Below are 14,294 nucleotides of genomic sequence, written 5' to 3' on the forward strand. Positions count from 1 at the left end.
CCATGACACTAATGATGATTGCACTAGTTATGATGAAAATGTCTCCTATAAACATGTCAATTTTTGTGGAGTGCATTGGGTTTGTAAGTACACACCAAAGAGAAGATAGATATTGCAAGAAGCATAAGTACTTAGAAACTAAATTGTTGCAAGAAGAGCTAGATGATTGTGCTGAAAATTTAAATTTTCTTGGCCATACTTGTGAGCTTTGTAATGAATGTGGTCATTTAATTATCTGATGCAAATTGTTTCATGATCTAATTGCATCCAAAAATTGTGATGATTTGATTTCCCTTGCACATCATAATGAACTTAGTTTGCTCTTGGGTTATGAAGAAATTAAATGTATAGCTAAGGATATTCCAAAATTTGCCCTTGATAAAGTTCTTCATTTTGATCTAGAGAAAATTTATATGTATTGTGCGGTGAATTGCATTGAAAATCCTTATATTGCCAACTACATAAAGAAAAGAAAACAAATAGAAGATTAAGAGAATACTAATGAAAGGGAAGAGACTTCCCAATATCCTCCTATTATTTCTTATGATGAATCAGGTAATGAGGAGGAGCCTGCTATTCAACCAATCTCATTAATAAGGAGCTCCAAAAATAGGATTGAATCCACACATGATGTGGTGAAGAAGAAGAAAAGAAAAAGGAAGAGAGGTAAAAAGATATCTCTCCCAAATAATGCTGCTCCTATTACTATTGTGCCTTAGGAAAATATAATTGTGGAAGATAATGATACTTCTTATGATCTTGAAAATCTTTTTGGCACTTGCTTGGAAGAATATGATAATTGCTATACTATTAGTGCTATCCATACTATTGATGATGAAAATGATTATTCTTATGATATGAAAAGGCCCAAGCTTGGGGATGCTATGTTTGATGAAGATGATGTTTTTGAGAATATATTTTTTGCAATTAATGTTTGTCCCAAGCTTGGGGAAGCTATGATTAATGAAGATGATATTTTTAGTCTCCCAAGTTTTGATATGCAAGTTTATAATGATGATAGCATGCCTCCGACTTATGATGATTATTGTGATGATACTTATTCTATAAAAAATAGTGATTATATTTATAAAACTTGTCATGATTATGATTACCCCTTCTCTGGACATTACTCTTTTAATGTGGAAACAATTTATAGTATTCGAGTTTCCTATGATACTCCCACTATTCCGAATGAGAAGAATTTTGCCTATGTGGAGAGTAGTAAATTTTCTATGCTTGTAGATCATGAAAATAATGCTTTAGGTGCTGGTTATATTTTTGAATTCATTCATGATGCAACTGAAAATTATTATGAGGGAGGAACATATGCTTGTAGGAATTGTAATAATATCAAGTTTCCTCTCTATGTGCTTAAAATTTTGAAGTTATGCTTGTTTTACCTTCCTATGCTAGTTGATTATTGTTCCCACAAGTTGTTTGCTCACAAAATCCCTATGCATAGGACGTATGTTAGACTTAAATGTGATAGTCATATTCTTCATGATGCTCTCTTTATGTTTCAATTCTTATCTTTTACGTGAGCATCGTTGAAATCATCATGCCTAGCTAGGGGCGTTAAACGATAGCGCTTGTTGGGAGGCAACCCAATTTTATTTTTGTTCCTTACTTTTTTCTCCTGTTTAGTAATAAATAATTCATCTAGCCTCTGTTTATATGTGGTTTTAGTTTTTTAATTAGTGTTTGTGCCAAGTAGAACCTTTGGGAAGACTTGGGGAAAGTCTTGTTGATCATGCTGTAAAAAACAGAAACTTTAGTGCTCACAAGAATTGCTGCCATTTTCATTTGGAGAGTGATATTTAGTTAATTATTTTTGAAGATTATTAATAGATAAATTCCTCACGTACATAAATTTATTTTAGAATTTTTGGGTTTCCAGATCTTGAGCTAGCTACAGATTACTAGACTGTTCTGGTTTTGACAGATTCTGTTTTTCGTGTGTTGTTTGCTTATTTTGATGAATCTATGGCTAGTAAAATAGTTTATAAACCATAGAGAAGTTGGAATACAGTAGGTATAACACCCTTATAAATAAATAATGAGTTCATTACAGTACCTTGAAGTGGTCTTTTGTTTTCTTTCGCTAACGAAGCTCATGAGTTTTCTACTTTAAGTTTTGTGTTGTGAAGTTTTCAAGTTTTGGGTAAGGATTCGATGGACTATGGAATAAGGAGTGGCAAGAGCCTAATCTTGGGGATGCCCAAGGCAACCCAAGGTAATATTCAAGGATATCCAAGAGCCTAAGCTTGGGGATGCCCCGGAAGGCATCCCCTCTTTCGTCTTCATTCATCGGTAACTTTACTTGGAGCTATATTTTTATTCGCCACATGATACGTATTTTGCTTGGAGCATCAATTTATTTTGTTAGGATTTTCTTGCTGTTATTTAGAACAATGTTTTGCATCTTTTATTTCAATAAAAGTGGCATTGATAGCCTTTACCATGCCTACGTTACAAGTATACATGTTGCTGTTTGAAAACAGATAGTTTACCGCTGTTGCAATAATTCCCTATAAAAGTTAGACTGTGATAAAATGTTGAAACATTTTGCATATTAAGATCTGATAAATTTACTACAGTGGGAATTTTCTTTCATAATTTTTGGAGCGAGGGAAGTATGGATGTTGCAGCATTCTTTACAGACTATCCTGTTTAGGCAGATTGCTGTTATGTTTGCATTGTTTGCATATGTTTGCTTCTTTAATGATTCTATTTGAGGATAGGACTATTAAATATGCAGAGGCATTTAGTATGAAATTTTGAATAATAACTTTAGTGATTTTCTACAGTAGAGTATGATAAGGTTTTTGCAATGGTTTATACTAACTTATCTCACGAGTCCTTGTTGAGTTTTGTGTGGATGAAGCTTTTGAGATTTAGGGAGACCGTGATATGAGAGGAATTAAGGAGACACAAAAGCTCAAGATTGGAGATTCCCAAGGCACCCCAAGATAATATTTCTAGATGTCTCAAGCGTCTAAGCTTGGGGATGCCCCGGTTGGCATCCCACCTTTCTTCTTCAACAACTATCGGTTAGTTTCGGTTGATCCTAAGTTTTGCTTCTTCACATGATGTTTGCTATTCTTAGAATGTCATTTTCTTTTGATTTTCTTGCTGTTTGAATAGAATACCAAGATCTGAAATTATTAAATGTTAGAGTGTCTTCACATAGTTGCATAATTATTCGACTACTGATTGATCTTCACTTAAATCTCTCGGAGTAGTTTGTCATTTGCTCTAGTACTTCACTTATATCTTTTAGATCATGGTGGTAGTTTTATTTTGAAGAAATAGATGAACTCTCATGCTTCACTTAGATTATTTTGAGAGTCTTAAATAGCATGGTAATTTGCTTAAAATCCTAATATGCTAGGTATTCAAGAATAATAAAATTCTCTTATGAGTGTGTTGAATACTAAGAGAAGTTTGATGCTTGATGATTGTTTTGAGATATGGAGGTAATAATATCAAAGTCGTGCTAGTTGAGTAGTTGTGAATTTTAGGAATACTTGTGTTGAAGTTTGCAAGTCCCGTAGCATGCACGTATGGTAAACGTTATGTAACAAATTTGAAACATGAGGTGTTATTTGATTGTCTTCCTTATGAGTGGCGGTAGGGGACGAGCGATGGTCTTTTCCTACCAATCTATCCCCCTAGGAGCATGCACATAGTGCCGAGGTTTTTGATGACTTGTAGATTTTTGCAATAAGTATGTGAATTCTTTATGACTAATGTTGAGTCCATGGATTTTACGCACTCTCACCCTTCCATCCTTGCTAGCCTCTTCGGTACCGTGCATTGCCCTTTCTCACATTGAGAGTTGGTGCAAACTTCGCCGGTGCATCCAAACCCCGTGATATGATACGCTCTTTCACACATAAACCTCCTTATATCTTCCTCAAAACAGCCACCATACCTACCTATTATGGCATTTTCATAGCCATTCCGAGATATATTGCCATGCAACTTTCCACCATCCAGTTTATCATGACACATTCATCATTGTCATATTGCTAGCATGATCATGTAGTTGACATAGTATTTGTGACAAAGCCATCGTTCATAATTCTTTCATACTTGTCACTCTTGATTCATTGCATATCCCGGTACACCGCCGGAGGCATCCATATAGAGTCATACTTTGTTCTAGTATCGAGTTGTAATCATTGAGTTGTAAATAAATAGAAGAGTGATGATCATCATTCAATAGAGCATTGTCCCAAAAAAAGAGAGAGAAAGGCCAAAAAAAAAGAAGGCCCCAAAAAATAAAATAAAATAAAAAAGGGGCAATGCTACTATCCTTTTCTCCACACTTGTGCTTCAAAATCTTCATGATAGAGAGTCTCGTGTTTTGTCACTTTCATATACTAGTGGGGATTTTTCATTATAGAACTTGGCTTGTATATTCCAACAATGGGCCTCCTCAAGTACCCTAGGTCTTCGTGAGCAAGCAAGTTGGATGCACACCCACTTAGTTTCTTTTGTTGAGCTTTCATACATTTATAGCTCTAGTGCATCTGTTGCATGGCAATCCCTACTCCTTGCATTAACATCAATCGATGGGCATCTCCATAGCCCATTGATTAGCCTCGTTGATGTGAGACTTTATCCTTTTTGTCTTCTCCACATAACCCCCATCATTATATTCTATTCCACCCATAGTGCTATATACATGGCTCGCGCTCATGTATTGCGTGAAAGTTTATGAGTTTGAGATTACTAAAGTATGAAACAATTGCTTGGCTTGTCATCGGGGTTGTGCATGATGAGAGCATTCTTGTGTGACAAAAATGAAACATGACTAAACTATATGATTTTGTAGGGATGAACTTTCTTTGGCCATGTTATTTTGAGAAGACATAATTGCTTAGTTAGTGTGCTTGAAGTATTATCATTTTTATGTCAATATGAACTTTTGTCTTGAATCTTACGGATCTGAATATTCATGCCACAATTAAGAAGAATTACATTGAAATTATGCCAAGTAGCACTCCGCATCAAAAATTCTGTTTTTAATCATTTACCTACTCGAGGACGAGCAGGAATTAAGCTTGGGGATGCTGATACGTCTCCAACGTATCTATAATTTTTGATTGCTCCATGCTATATTATCTACTGTTTTGAATGTTTATGGGCTTTATTATGCACTTTTATAACATTTTTGGGACTAACCTATTAACCCAGACCCCAGTGCCAGTTTTTGTTTTTACCCTGTTTTAGGGTGTCGAAGAAAAGGAAAATCAAACGGAGTCCAATTGACCTGAAACTTCACGGAACCCATTTTTGGAAGGAAAGAAGCCCAGAAGACTTGGAGTGCACGTCGGGGGGGGGTCTGTGAAGAGGTCACGAGGCAGGGGGGCGCGCCCTCCACCCTCGTGAGCCCCTTGTGGCCCCCCTGACGTACTTCTTCCGCCTATATATATCCATATACCCTAAAAACATCCGTGTGCACAATAGATCGGGAGTTCCGCCGCCAGAAGCCTCCATAGCCACCGAAAACCAATCTAGACCCGTTCCGGCACCCTGCCGAAGGGGGTAATCCCTCTCCGGTGGCCATCTTCATCATCCCGACACTCTCCATGACGAGGAGGGAGTAGTTCTCCCTCGGGGCTGAGGGTATGTACCAGTAGCTATGTGTTTGATCTCTCTCTCTCGTGTTCCTGAGGTGATACAATCTTGATGTATCGCGAGCTTTGCTATTATATTTGGATCCTATGATGTTTCTTCCCCCCTCTACTCTCTTGTAATGGATTGAGTTTCCCCTTTGAAGTTATCTTATCGGATTGAGTCTTTAAAGATTTGAGAACACTTGATGTATGTCTTGCCGTGGATATCTGTGGTGACAATGGGATATCACGTGATTCACTTGATGTATGTTTTGGTGACCAACTTGCGGGTTCCGCCCATGAGCCTATGCATAGGGGTTGGCACACGTTTTCGTCGTGATTCTCCGGTAGAAACTTTGGGGCACTCTTTGAGGTTCTTTGTGTTGGTTGAATAGATGAATCTGAGATTGTGTGATGCATATCGTATAATCATACCCACGGATACTTGAGGTGACATTGGAGTATCTAGGTGACATTAGGGTTTTGTGTCTTAAGGTGTTATTCTAGTACGAACTCTAGGGCTGTTTGTGACACCTATAGGAATAGCCCAACGGATTGATTGGAAAGAATAACATTGAGGTGGTTTCGTACCCTACCATAATCTCTTCATTCGTTCTCTGCTATTAGTGACTTTGGAGTGACTGTTTGTTGCATGTTGAGGGAAAGTTATGTGATCCAATTATGGTATTATTGTTGAGAGAACTTAAACTAGTGAAATAATGAACCCTAGGCCTTGTTTCAACGCATTGCAATACCGTTTACGCTCACTTTTATCATTAGTTACCTTGATGTTTTTATAATTTCAGATTACAAATACCTTTATCTACCATCCATATTGCACTTGTATCACCATCTCTTCGCCGAACTAGTGCACCTATACAATTTACCATTGTATTGGGTGTGTTGGGGACACAAGAGACTCTTTGTTATTTGGTTGCAGGGTTGCTTGAGAGAGACAATCTTCATCCTATGCCTCCCACGGATTGATAAACCTTAGATCATCCACTTGAGGGAAATTTGCTACTGTCCTACAAACCTCTGCACTTGGAGGCCCAACAACATCTACAAGAAGAAGGTTGTGTAGTAGACATCACCAGCCTGGTGGAAAAGGCTACCAGGGCGGAGTCCAATATGTACAAGCACACCTCCAAGGTGGAGGAGGCGTGTATCAGGAGGCGGCTCAAGGAAGACAGGGCATTTCGAGCCGCCGCAAAGGCAAGGGCCAGGAAGGAAGCAGAGGAGAAGGAGGGGGTTGAGGACGAAGGCTCCTCCCACGGTAGAAGCGAGGCACAACCACAAAGGAAGCTACCGGGGATGATCCTGCCAGGGGCGAGCTTGCCGGGGACGAGCCTTCCGGGCTTGAGGCTCTGTACACCATGGCAGCAGTGGCCCAAGAGGAAGAGGGAGTTGAGGAGGTGGAGGAGCCTACGGTGGAGTGGCTCGCGACAGGTCCTCAAGCCCTCGAGCTAGTCTTGGACCAGCGCCCTCACATGCGGGTTGCCAACCGGGGAGTGGTGGTTTCCGATCCTGCACCTGCCGCCAAGAAGGTGAAGAAGATTACCTCCAAGGGCAACAAGTTGGATGCGGTGTGCCAGCAGTCCTCCCGCCTTGCTGGGGCTAAAACCCCTCGTACCAAGCAATCGGCGGCAGCGGCAGTTGACTCCAACTCCCAGTCCGGCTTGAGCTCCTCGCAGAACTCATTATCATCGGAGCCCTCTCCACCTCAGGAAGGCTCAAAGCTGCCGGGAAGTTCTGTTCCCCCGCCCCAAAAGAGAGGCCGAGTGCCCTCATCGCCCATTGAGTTCGAGTTGAGCTCCATTGACGGTGTCCTGGACCCCCATGGGTTGGATTGGGTCGAGGACCCCCATGGCCGCATACTCATGGGCCAGTTCGGACAGCTGCCGCATACAAGGAAGATTCCACAAGACTTGGCGATCAAGACAAGGACTCCTCCCCACCGGCATATTCGGCTAGGACTCTTGTTATCCTAGGCCTCTGGTGCATTATATAAACCGAGGCCAGGCTAGTCGATAGATAGACATACAATCATATCATAGGCTAGCTTCTAGGGTTTAGCCTCTCCGATCTCGTGGTAGATCAACTCTTGTAATACTCATATCATCAAGAATAAATCAAGCAGGACATAGGGTTTTACCTCCATCAAGAGGGCCCGAACCTGGGTAAAACATCATGTTCCCTGCCTCCTGTTACCATCCGCCTTAGACGCACAGTTAGGGAACCCCTACCCGAGATCTGCCGGTTTTGACACCGACATTGGTGCTTTCATTGAGAGCTCCGCTGTGTGATCGGCAAAAGGATCGATGGCTCATCTGCAGGTCAACTGCGATGCCGGCATCTTCGTCGCTGGCTCGACTGGTCACCTTGGCTCGACCAAGGATCATACTCCATCTCCGATCGTCATGTTCGGACAAGGGCCTTCATCAACATCAACTCCGATCTCTATCAAGATCATGGAGGAATCATCCATGGAGCTCGGGGGCTCAACGTCAACATTGCCCTCGGGCGACCGTGTAGTTTTTCCGAATAGCAAATTTGTATTCGCTGCCACCACCTCTTTGAGCATCGCTTTGACGATACCTTTGGTGGAATTGTGTGGAATTAAGTCTACAACAACCACACAAAATTTCATCGAGTTTCGATGGAGGAATCTCTGACAATCTATGATATACCGGAGCCCTGTCAAATCTGGACGAGAATCTGGACGAGTTTCGGGCGTGGTGTCCGGCTTCTAGCTCGGACGTCCTTTGGAAGATCCAACCGTTGATCTTCTGCGGAATTCCTATGTCTACCACCCCTTAAAATTTCAGCTCGATCCTACCGTCCAAACTCCGGGAACCTTCTGATTAGTGCATCACTTTATGGATCTGTTTTCTGCGTGAAAATGAATCCGACCCGAGTTCATCTTTTTTATGAACGGGATTTTGGACATCCTTTTTGAAGGAAATTTTGTATGGGGTGTTGTGTTTTGTTCCCGAACACATCCCACTAACTCTAAAATCTTTTGAATATAATCTTCAACATCATGCTGGTGCCAAACCGGTTCGGCAATATTTCTCCACGGCTGCCGACCTGCGCTAGACGCGTCGTCACTTTGTTGAGCCGAGCTCAACTTCTTTGGATCATCATTTCGGCAAGCCGAACAAGAGTCCGGCATCGCGAAGGCTAAATCATCACCAACATCGCCGCCCCACGGATTACACGGAGCGAGCATACCAGCATCGCCGCACGGTCACTTCATCAAGCCGGCATCAACCACGTCACGGCCTGCATCGGCAGGGCCGCACTATTGCTTTTTCAAGCCGGTGTCCATCATGCCGACCTACTTCGACTCATCGGCTGACATCGAGGCTTCGACATCTTCGCCATATCTTCAATAACCTATACTCCGGAGACTTCGGCGTCACTAGCCGACCAGCTCCGTCACGTTAGCTGGACTGAGGGCTTTGCCTCGGAGAGCCAACCTTTGCCAGCATCTCCGTGCCGTTGCTTTATCGCCCATCAGGCAATGGGTGCGCGGATCGAGTCCCAATTTTGGGAAGCACCTTTCTTCGGATTGCTACAACAAATAAACCAGGTGCTATTAATCCTAGCATTTTTTGCTTGTTTGGGTTCATTTTTCCCAAAGAGTTATTACTCTGGCTTGTCCATCATATGTATGCAGGTCTATCAAATGGTGGCCGGATTAACGACAATCGCATGGTGGTTCGGTCAAGTTTCCGTACATAGTCCGGCGAACGCCGCATCCAGAACTCAGACCAACCTGTAAATTTAGGCTTTGCCACGCCTTTACCGCATCACGCCGACGCCCTGCATCGACATTGACTTCGGCGCCAGGCCATATTTCTTTTATTACTCACTTCACATAAATTATTTATTATGCAACGATTTTTTTATTATTATTACTATTATCTCCGGTTTGCACTATTTTTTGTGCACAGGAAAATGATCCAGCCGGACTATATCCTTTGGCGTCACCTCGGCTGGACGGGGGGCTTCGTCAACACTTCATTACCCCATGCCGGGGACTTCGGCATCACTCTGCCGGCTTGCATTGACCGTGCTATGTCACCACTTCGGAGTGCCGAGCTCTTTGCTCCGCCACCTCAGGACCAACTTGGGGGATGGAACCTTGTCCCGCATCAAGCTCGGACTGCGTCGTCAATACCGAACACATTAACCAGCTAAGTTGCGTTCATGCTCCAAGTTTTAAATTTTTAACTTGTGTTCGGTTCCACCAAGCATTATACCTATTTGGAAAAAAAAGTTGCTTGTAAAAATTTTCTTGTCCAAACTTTGCTTGTGACGCACAAATTCAAATACCCGGTTTATTTGGGGGCTTACTTTATGAAGCTTTTCCTCTTGCATATGATTATACTTGTACGACTTCGTTCCTTGTTCGTGTATTACACCACAATATGCACCATATTGACTTAAGCGATTTTCAATCTGGGTTGCCTGGCTCCTGTGCTTACCCCTACGTTCCCGATTGTTCGGCTAGGGAGTAAAGGGAGCACCTCTGCGATTGTCATGACCGGGTCCTCCGAGCTCTGACCTCAGACTGGATGAAGCCGAAAGCTAGCGCTCTTATTGTTTTCAATCATGGTCGGCACACAACGGAACTCATGAGTACAAAAAATCTATTGCACAAGTCTCAGAGTAATAATGAGCACCGAAGAAAGGTATCGGTGGGGGTACTATTTTCTTCGAAGATGCTTCTTACACTTCGTCTGTAATATAGCATAAGTTCCCTAAGCGCGCTTTGTCTGTTACAGCCTTATGGCCCGGTTGCCTGGTTATCGGAAACAATGTCGATATTCTCGACAAGTGGAGTACATAACACTTTTCGGTCCTTGACCGAAGAGGGAGAAGCCGACGGTCGGTTAAGACGCGTTTAAAGTTCGGGTGAACAAAGATATGATATTAGTACTTCGGTACATACAATCATTATACATAAAATTCTTTTACCCAAGTCACTTGGGGGATCTTAAATTTATATGAGCCGTTTTATAATAAGTGTTCTTCTTCTTAGTTGTTGCAAAGTTTTTATTACTATTATTATTCATCACTCCTTTTTTCGACACGAGTGTGTGGTCACTAGCCGGGGAGCCTAATTTCTCTCTCAAAGCCGCTAGAGTTTAGTTTGCTAAACTGGCCTAATGAGAAGTACTCCGCCTTCGGGATAGGAGGTTGAAGCCATAGGCTGACCCGCTTGGAGTCTTGAGATAGGATGTGTCATGTTAAAGCACGACAGAAGCACTTTTTTAAAGTCCAATTTTCTGATTGGCACCGAACAATTGATCTAGTTCGGACGTCGATTTTTTTCTGACGTTTTTTGGTTTTCCAAGCCTATGGAACTTCTAAACTATTTGTGTGTTTCCAGCATTAGTCTCACAGTGCAACGCCGGACACCTTTAGGGATCCGACAAAAACATTCTCGGATATTGCTATATATGCATCGGTTTCGAATTGTGTCTTCGGTCAATAGTTGGGTTGCCCGGCTCCTGTGCTTGCCTCCTACGTTCCGCTTCGTTCGGCTAGGTGTGCAAAGGGAGAACCACTGCGATTGTGCTTCCAGCTCGCATGGTCAAGCACCTTAGTGGAGAAAGCCGAAAACTGATTGTCACAATAGGCATAAACTGGTCATTGATCCGATGACTGTATTAAATGACGGGACGTTCATAACATTGGCCGAAGTGTTTACGGCTTGACCTCGGATGTCGCCGAACAGTAATCGGGGGCTCATGGCTAGCTTCCCCAGTTTAAAGCTCCTATGACTAAGGGAAAGTTATAAAGCCCGCATATCTGATTGCTTCGTTTCTGCTAACACAACCACCTCTGGGCACCGAGACATCGGCTAAGGGTTGTTTTGTTAGTGCGGAAACACCCTGCGTAGTATCTACCAAGGGGTAGAAGCCGACGATGGGCCACTTTCAACTGATAAACGGTCACAAAGGAGTCAAAATAATGATGTATAGTACTTGGATACATAGAATCATTACACATAATCTGTGATTTTGCTCTTGATATCAATCCTTAATTTGGCGACCCGTGCCCACATTAAGGCTCGGGGGCTACTGGGCTTTGCGCTCATTATTTACAAAAATTAAAGGGGCACATCGATCCCCTGATCTGGTGTTGCCACCCGACCAGTGTCTCGGGGGCTACTGCATTGCCTATTTCAATGCCGGAAATTCCAAATGTCAAGTGTTTGGCTTGACCGAACTATGGGCAAACGTGTCTTCGGATAACAATAGGTACCATTTGGACCTATCCGGCGACAAGCTAAATAAATTAATGCAACTTTTCAAGACCCTCTCTCAAGGGCTCGTTCGCCGATCGCTATTATCCCTAATATATTACACTGCGTTCTTATTCCTATGTATGCTGCCGAGCTAGGAGTTGATCCTCAGGCCGATTTCGCGCATCGGCCCAAGTCTCAGGGGCTACTGGGAACACCGGTTTCATGTTTTCCTTTAGGTGCATCTCGGGTTTTAGACTGACACACACCTTGAGGGCTACCGGATATACATATACCGGTTATATATCTCGGCAGAGAATAAATTGCACCAATAAAAAATAATCACAAAATATCAGTCCGCTGTCGGCTGGTGCACCACCTCGGAAGCAGTCCGGCATAAAGCTTGGGCGCCAGCGGCTAGCTCCATAGAGGGCATTTCCGGCATTAAGCTCGGCTAAACTCCTTCAACTTTTTTGTACCAAGATGATCTATGACATCTTGGATATAGTCTGGCGTTGGAGTTTGGACACAGTCCGGCACTGGAGCTCGGATAAATTTCGGCGTTGGAGCTCAGAAGCAGACCGACATTGGTGCTCGTCTGCAAAAGATACCTCGAATGCAGTCCGGCGTTGGGGTTTGGACGTAAGGGGAAACTGCCACCTGGGAACAACTTCAAACCCGAGGTGTGGCATAAAAATATCAAGGCATTGATAAAGGCCGGAAACTTAAAGGGGCTCCCCGGATACCCGACGTGTAAACTCATTGGATGCACTTCGGCGATCCTCAAGATCGAAGATGAGAAGATTTGTTGAACCAGTTTTCAAGACCGACGACCGAAGATGAAGAACAGTTCGGAAGAATCGAGGAGCGTTCCTAACTTGAAGACCGGTTCAGGGGGCTACTGACGATGTCCTGGACTAGGGGGTACTCATCACATCGTCTCCCGATCAGTTGGATTGGGCCGAGGACCCCCATGGCCGCATACTCATGGGCCAGTTCGGACAGCTGCCGCATACAAGGAAGATTCCACAAGACTTGGCGATCAAGACAAGGACTCCTCCCCACCGGCGTATTCGGCTAGGACTCTTGTTATCCTAGGCCTCTGGTGCATTATATAAACCGAGGCCAGGCTAGTCGATAGATAGACATACAATCATACCATAGGCTAGCTTCTAGGGTTTAGCCTCTCCGATCTCGTGGTAGATCAACTCTTGTAATACTCATATCATCAAGAATAAATCAAGCAGGACGTAGGGTTTTACCTCCATCAAGAGGGCCCGAACCTGGGTAAAGCATCGTGTTCCCTGCCTCCTGTTACCATCCGCCTTAGACGCATAGTTCGGGAACCCCTACCCGAGATCCGCCGGTTTTGACACCGACATCCATGCTCATCGATGAAGAGTAAGAGAGAACGATCTCCTTTCCTGCCAGTAGTTTTAGTATGCCAGCTTGCTCTTGTTAACTGATCTTCTGCTTGTTGCCTTTGTCAGGGAGGAGGAGGAAACAAAGACTCTTATCCACCGGTCCAAACGGCTCAAGCGCGTGGAGCTACCGAAGACTGTGGAGGGCTCGGGTCTGGTAGGGAGCAGCACAAACGTCCTGACACCAAGCCCCATCTCTCCCCTGTCATGAGAGCACGAGATTGGTCCCTCCAATGGGGAGCGACACAGGAGTGTCCCCCAAACTCCTCGGCTGGAGGAGGAGGAGAGATGACGCAGGGCGAGCCCCTTCAATAGGGGCTTACTCCGCCCGCCGATCGAGTCGAGGAGCTCGCGATGATGGCTTCCATGGAAGAGCTTGCCCAGGATGACACCGTGGTTGTAGTAGAAGGGGACGGAAACCATGTCCCGACCGCTGATGTTGCTAGGGAAACTGAGGTTTCTGCCCGGCAGACTTCTCCGGGTAATTCATTTGCTCTCCCCCCCTTCTCTTTTACCATCTTGCTCCATGCTTCTGGCTCTCTAATACTTCTGCTTCTTTATTATTGCTTGTTGTCTTCGCTTGCAGCCCCTCGGGCCGAAGATCCTGAACTGCTAGAAGAAGTGGCCAGCATAGGGAGAGATTCCACGGACGAAGCCTCCAAGATCGCTGCAGCGGAGGGGCAGGGACATGTTGTCGGGAGTGTTCAAGAGCCACTGACGGAAACAGAGCAGATCCTTGATGGCACGCCAGGGGCGGGAGCGACGGTTGAGGAGAAAGTCCCCCTTCAAATTATGGACCCCTCCCCTCATTTGGTACAATGGCGGGGGGCCTCACAGCCATCCTCGAGCCAGTTGGCGCTGGTGCTCGCGCAGCCGAGGCTCGGAACCACCGGCTCGTCAGTGGCGACGAGCACGGAACTTGATGAAGAGCTCTAGTGGATTCTAACGTCGCTGTACCAAGGGGTCGACGAGGCAGATGATTCCGTCGCT

This window comes from Triticum urartu, chromosome 5 (assembly GCF_003073215.2).
Source record: "Triticum urartu cultivar G1812 chromosome 5, Tu2.1, whole genome shotgun sequence".
In the NCBI taxonomy this organism is placed as follows: domain Eukaryota; kingdom Viridiplantae; phylum Streptophyta; class Magnoliopsida; order Poales; family Poaceae; genus Triticum; species Triticum urartu.